Consider the following 4,786-nt stretch of genomic DNA (forward strand, 5'->3'; position numbering starts at 1 on the left):
CCTTAGCTTTGATTGTATATTTCACAATTTTGTAATTTATCATTGTCTATTAAACTCTGAAAGCTGTGTGGCTTTGTTAATATTCTGTCCTAGAATGCGGTAAGATGTGCCCTTTTATTTTTTTGAGCACCTGCCCCTTTAGTGGTCTCTGCACGGCCCTGATTGTTGACTTAAAACAAGCTCCTAATTATCTTCCTGTCTTAATTGTAAGATTTGTCTTTTTTCAAGCTTACTAAGATATTTGTACCGGAAACTAGAATAAAAATACTTGGTAACATTTTGTGCTTTCGCAGTGTGCTAAATGAGTAATTTAAAAATGCTTCTTCCATGCTTATGTCATCCACTGCTCTTGGTCATCCTGAAGGCATCTTTATTAGTGAGCTCTGCCTATTGATTTCAGGACAACTCAAAAATGACTTTCTCTTGAAAATAAGAGCCTCATACATAAATCAATGATTTGAAGTTTTAAGAACTCGCCTTCAAATCTCGGGTCATAGTGAGTAATACCTTACAATACTATTATTTAATGGCAGAAACTTACTTGACGAGAATTGCAATTATCGGGACATTTTAACTTGTTTATTTTACTTTTATTACAGCAAGAACAAGACATGAAACGTTGCTACACTGAAAAACTAATGCTCCTGGGGTCTGTGGACCCTCTAGCCAATTTTCACAGTATTATGAGATCCCACAAGTGAATATTAATTATTACTCAGAATTTTAATTATCCTAATGCCCTCGTATTCACTACAATGTTAAGTTTTTTTGTGTGTGTAACGCTTTAATTTATTTGCAGAAAACAGAGATAATTTGGAGGTGAAGGGCAGAGACGCAGCGAGGAAAAATAAGCACGTTGAACGACCTGTTAGCATTCTGTAGTGTCATCTCCTCCCCTCTGTGGCCCGTACCTGGGGATCAAACGCATCTCTTTGTGAGTAAGGCCTGACCCCCTGCTATTAGCAAACAGAGAAGAGCCCAGCTGACACCACTCTTGAGATGTGCCATGTAGACGGAGGCCTGTGATTACGGCACAATCCTGAGGAGACAGCCCTCCACTTCCCTCCAGCCCCAACGTCAGCTACACACACACACACACACACACGAGCGCGCGCGCGCAAAATTCACCTGCTTCCACCCCCTCCTCTAATACAGACTCCTCACCCACCTCTAAAATAAATGTTAATCTCTCTCCCAACTGGCTGCTTCTGAGCCCTCGTTGACACACATAGAGCCATCCCTTAGCCATGAATAATCAATGAACGTATTGCCATAGCAGGTAATTTCTGCTCGCCTTTACAGCCGCAGATTAGAGATTGGACGTTTTAAATTCTGTGGGGGGAAGGAAAAGAGAGGAGCGCCACATGTTTCTTTTTTTTTTTTTTTTTTTTTTGAGTGTGGATGGAGAAGCCCTCTCTGAAATCCAACATGTCACAGAGGAACATCGGGGCTCCCGGGTGCCTCCGTAGTCGCCGCATGAAAACCAATGAAGGTAAAGGCAAGAGTGGGGATTAATTTGTTGTGTGAGAGGCACAGGCTCAAGTGGGTCTTCCAATAGCAAATTAGCAAACCCTCATTTCAAAAACCCTCATACATGCTAGAGAAGCGTAATGCACAAAACAAACAGCATGCACATGCATTCAGTGTCTTCCTTCAAGGTGAAACTCTAAATACCCACTTTTTTTTTTTTCACTTTTAGGAAAAAAATATTTCCTGCTTTCTCTTGTCTCCCTCACACACACACACACACACACGCAGGCACACGCACGCACAGAAAAGGAAACTTCAATTTTATCTGCAGGGGCAGAAATCAATCTCACATCTCTTTATTTAATCCGCAATGACTCTCTACAGATTCTGACACTAATAAGGTATTGAGCAGGTGAGGCCAGGGTCTGAGGAGGAGAACAGAAGGAGAGGCCTGGAGTCTGGGGCCCCGACTCGGCGGCTGGCACCGTTCCAGCACAATTACGGGAGTTGTGTATGGGAGAGAGGCAGCAGCGGAGATAGAAGGCAAGAGAGGGAGGAGGCACAGAGAAAGAGGGAGATAGAGGAGCTGGAGGAGGCAGAGGGAGGGTTGTAGGGAGGGAGGGAAAAAAAGAGGGAAAAAAATCGATCCCATCTGTGGTATGATGGTTAATTAAAGCAGCTCTTGAGCAGCCCAAGGATGAGAGGCTTGGCTGGGCTCCTGGAGGCACAGCTCTGATTACTCACACAGAATGGATGGTTTCTTAGCAAAGAAAGGAGGAGGCCAAGAGCTGCCTGGTGGGGTGCACAGACAACGTCAAGGAGGAGAGACATGTGCACACGTGCAAATGGACCCATGCACAAACTCACGCATGGATGTTTTCAGTTGCAAATGGCGTGCAAGCGTCTGCCGCAAACATCGGCGCCGGCGCGCCGTCGGCGTAAAACCTAAGCAGATGTTTCAAGATAAATACGGAGGGAAATCAAGCAAAACAAGCTAAAACAGATTATTAAGAAAAAAATTTGTACTTTGTGGAATGTTAGTTTGTGCACTCGTGTCATAGCTGTTAGCCTGAGCAGACTAAGTCGGACAAGGACGCTTTAATATTTTAATACGAGTCATTTCCGTCTCCTCGATGTTCTCTGAGTATTATATTTAGATAACCCTAAAAACCAATTACACCCTCCTCATTGACTTTCAAGGCTCTCTCCCATTAAGAGGGCATGAGTGACAGCAGTAACACTTTGGTGTGACCCCACCCCCCTATGGTAAGATTTGGTATTGCATAACATGACAAAAAGCAAAGAAGAAAAAAAGATTTTGAATCTGTCAGGAGCAGGAGGAGCACACCAACATGCTCTGGTAAATTTGAAGAGACATTAATGGTCAGTAGTGAAATTATAAGTCGTACAATCATGTTTTATACAAGCATGGTAACAATCGCTGTGACCGTGTAAAAAAAAAAAAAAGGAGTTCTTGAAAGATGTTATGTAGATGCCTCAAAAAGAGTTCAAGCTGACATATAATCATACTCCCACTCTCAGAGATAGCTTATAATAAACCGCCAAATCTGAGGTGTATGAATTATGTATATGGCGATGATTTAATGGGAGCAAAACAGAAAAGAAGAAGCGCGCGGGCTGATTGAGGCGTGCCACGTGGCACATCACTCAGCGCCGCGCCTCATGGTACAGACGTCTGGGGTCAGGGCCCTGTGCTAATTGGTGTCGGGCCAAACGCTTGTGAGCTAAATGAGAAAATTACACGTTCCCGGAGGAATCAGCTGCAGTTGTCGGGGTGCCTTATTTTTTTTTTTACAGTACGGCTGCAGTCTGCATCTGTGTGGCGGAGGCAGCCGTCTGGCTGTGTTTGCTAGAGTCGAGGGGGGGGGAGCGCTGATTAGAGAGTGAACTTTAGTGCTTTAAAGGTCTGTCTGGAGAGTAAAGTTTAACAATCCAACCACGCCTGTCGGATATGACAGAAATGAGCCTAACTGACCAAAGTTCGGAGACTTCTGCCGCATTACGCGTTGAGTTCCATAAAAATAAGGAAATTGGGAAGTGTATTATTACTCAGTCGGCATCAAAACCACAGATATGTGGAAAATAACAGGAATCCAAGTAACAACAAACATTTATTCATCAAATATTAACTGAAGTGTCAGTTCTTCATCTTTGTTGTTTACAACGTCTAAACGTTTTAGACATAGCTGGTGAAGTATGGTTTAGCTATTTCATGATAAAGCTACAGACACAACAATTAGATGCAAATAGTTTAAACACACAGTGGTACCATGACTTTCCTACAGCGTGCCTCCAACCAGAAATACTTTTTTAAGTTATCCATATTTTTTCTTTAAGATATAATAGCAACAAAGAAAAACTGGTATAAAGTAGATTGAACTTTTCAAATTTATGTTTAAAGGTTCAAATTAGTTTCTTTTTAATTGAGGTTGAAGGGCTGAAAAACCACCCAGCAGGTCCTTTTTATTATATTTGCTTACAAATTACAAGCAAAAGAAATGGCTCTTTTTGCCAAAAATACTTCTCTACTGCAAAATAGCCTTGATGTTTTATGTTATATTTTGGCGATGTTATATTTTTCAAAATTAAACTGCATTAACAATCGCAAATAGTGTTTCTTTGCACACGAGAATAAAGAAAGCAAATAAACCAATCCTTATGCACAAGTAAACAATAGAACGTCAAATTTTGTTTGTCTTTTCAACCACATTTTCTATTTTCTGTAGGTTCAGAGTTCAATGTTCGATTAAGCTAACACATTCTTGAACATGTATTGTGTAACATTTCAGTAGAAAAGCTGCTTTACTGCAATCAACTCAGGGTTTTTTCTTTATTTTTGCTAAAAAGAAAGTAGCACACAGTATAAAAGTGAAGAAACAACACATCTAAGAGTCTTTTCTGATCCACGGTCAACTGAGTTTTTGAAGGATGACCTAATTCTCCAACTTGTATTATCAGCTATTCACCTAACTTTTATTTATTTCATGACGCAGCTACAAAACGTCTTCTGTAAAAGCTGAGGATCTTTGCACAGGGAGATGTTTGCTGAAATGCTAGGCTAATGTTAGCTTACCGTTTCTGTTTTGGTTTTACTCACTGCTAATTAGGCTCAGAGTCTTTGAGGTTTCAGTTGCGGTGAATATGTGTGGACAGAACTTGGTCACTAGCGTTTGAGCAAGTCTTCTGCAAGCGGTTAGTGCTGCGACAGCACGCTGCTGCTCTGTGTTCAGGTCACTCTCTCACAGGTGAGCCTTAGATTAACGTGGACTTAAAATAAGCTGTGGACCCGGCCGGT

This window comes from Poecilia formosa, unplaced genomic scaffold, assembly GCF_000485575.1.
Source record: "Poecilia formosa unplaced genomic scaffold, Poecilia_formosa-5.1.2 Scaffold203, whole genome shotgun sequence".
Lineage (NCBI taxonomy): Eukaryota > Metazoa > Chordata > Actinopteri > Cyprinodontiformes > Poeciliidae > Poecilia > Poecilia formosa.